Here is a 2,442-nt window from a genome sequence, read left to right as displayed (position 1 = left end):
GGAAGCACCGTCTGGAGCTTCAGAGCCGTTCCGCCTGACTTTTAACGTAGAGTACCGGGCGCAAACCACTAACTCAAGCCCGGCATGGCAGCTCGAAAGGCGGCTAAGCATTCAAGGAAGCACCGTCTGGAGCTTCAGAGCCGTTCCGCCTGACTTTTAACGTAGAGTACCGGGCGCAAACCACTAACTCAAGCCCGGCATGGCAGCTCGAAAGGCGGCTAAGCATTCAAGGAAGCACCGTCTGGAGCTTCAGAGCCGTTCCGCCTGACTTTTAACGTAGAGTACCGGGCGCAAACCACTAACTCAAGCCCGGCATGGCAGCTCGAAAGGCGGCTAAGCATTCAAGGAAGCGACGCCGGCCGGTCCGCGGGCCAAATAGGGTCCAGTAAAGTACCGGGCGCGGCCACTAACGCCTTGTGGCGGTCGCCTTGTGGCGGTCGGGGGGTGGCGGTCGGGGCTGGCGCTTGGGGCCGGTGGCGGTCGCCTTGTGGCGGTCGCCTTGTGGCGGTCGGGGGGTGGCGGTCGGGGCTGGCGCTTGGGGCCAGTGGCGGTCGCCTTGTGGCGGTCGCCTTGTGGCGGTCGCCTTGTGGCGGTCGCCTTGTGGCGGTCGCCTTGTGGCGGTCGGGGGGGTGGCGGTCGGGGCTGGCGCTTGGGGCCAGTGGCGGTCGCCTTGTGGCGGTCGCCTTGTGGCGGTCGCCTTGTGGCGGTCGCCTTGTGGCGGTCGCCTTGTGGCGGTCGGGGCTGGCGCTTGGGGCCGGTGGCGGTCGCCTTGTGGCGGTCGCCTTGTGGCGGTCGCCTTGTGGCGGTCGCCTTGTGGCGGTCGCCTTGTGGCGGTCGGGGGGTGGCGGTCGGGGCTGGCGCTTGGGGCCAGTGGCGGTCGCCTTGTGGCGGTCGCCTTGTGGCGGTCGCCTTGTGGCGGTCGCCTTGTGGCGGTCGCCTTGTGGCGGTCGCCTTGTGGCGGTCGGGGGGTGGCGGTCGGGGCTGGCGCTTGGGGCCGGTGGCGGTCGCCTTGTGGCGGTCGCCTTGTGGCGGTCGGGGGGTGGCGGTCGGGGCTGGCGCTTGGGGCCGGTGGCGGTCGCCTTGTGGCGGTCGCCTTGTGGCGGTCGCCTTGTGGCGGTCGGGGGGTGGCGGTCGGGGCTGGCGCTTGGGGCCGGTGGCGGTCGCCTTGTGGCGGTCGCCTTGTGGCGGTCGCCTTGTGGCGGTCGGGGGGTGGCGGTCGGGGCTGGCGCTTGGGGCTGGCGTCCGCCAATAGTGGTTTAATTTCGGGAGGAAGATTGATTTTCGTCCCAAGCCCGCCGCTGGAGAAAATTTTAGGTACCAGGAGTGGATTTTTTTTGTCCACTCAGGAGGGGGACGTTGGCTGGTTTGGTGTCCGGGGGAAAGTGCTCTTTTCTCGGCCAGGAGAAAGATTAGACTCCCAGCCCGCCGCTGGAGAAAATTCTAGGTACCAGGAGTGGATTTTTTTTGTCCACTCAGGAGGGGGACGTGCTTTGTTGTCCGGGGGAAAGTGCTCTTTTCTCTGCCAGGAGAAAGATTAGACTCCCAGCCCGCCGCTGGAGAAAATCTTAGGTACCAGGAGTGGATTTTTTTTGTCCACTCAGGAGGGGGACGTGCTTTGTTGTCCGGGGAGAGTGCTCTTTTCTCGGCCAGGAGAAAGATTAGACTCCCAGCCCGCCGCTGGAGAAAATTCTAGGTACCAGGAGTGGATTTTTTTTGTCCACTCAGGAGGGGGACGTGCTTTGTTGTCCGGGGAGAGTGCTCTTTTCTCGGCCAGGAGAAAGATTAGACTCCCAGCCCGCCGCTGGAGAAAATTCTAGGTACCAGGAGTGGATTTTTTTTGTCCACTCAGGAGGGGGACGTGCTTTGTTGTCCGGGGAGAGTGCCTGGTCCCCGGACCAGCCTCTTAGGCGCGCCCGCTGTCATTCTCCGGAGATTAAGTTATACTAAGGGGAGGCTGCCTCCTCCCGCCTGCTGCCCGAGGATGCTGCCTCATCCCCGGACTGGCCTCTTGCGCGCGCCCGCTGTCATTCTCCGGAGACTAAGTTATACTAAGGGGAGGCTGCCTCCTCCCGCCTGCTGCCCGAGGATGCTGCCTCATCCCCGGACTGGCCTCTTGCGCGCGCCCGCTGTCATTCTCCGGAGACTAAGTTATACTAAGGGGAGGCTGCCTCCTCCCGCCTGCTGCCCGAGGATGCTGCCTCATCCCCGGACTGGCCTCTTGCGCGCGCCCGCTGTCATTCTCCGGAGACTAAGTTATACTAAGGGGAGGCTGCCTCCTCCCGCCTGCTGCCCGAGGATGCTGCCTCATCCCCGGACTGGCCTCTTGCGCGCGCCCGCTGTCATTCTCCGGAGACTAAGTTATACTAAGGGGAGGCTGCCTCCTCCCGCCTGCTGCCCGAGGATGCTGCCTCATCCCCGGACTGGCCTCTTGCGCGCGCCCGC

Source organism: Syngnathus typhle, linkage group LG21 (assembly GCF_033458585.1).
Source record: "Syngnathus typhle isolate RoL2023-S1 ecotype Sweden linkage group LG21, RoL_Styp_1.0, whole genome shotgun sequence".
Taxonomy (NCBI): Eukaryota; Metazoa; Chordata; class Actinopteri; order Syngnathiformes; family Syngnathidae; genus Syngnathus; species Syngnathus typhle.
The sequence above is the reverse complement of the archived record's forward strand: the minus strand, read 5'-3'. Positions refer to the sequence as shown.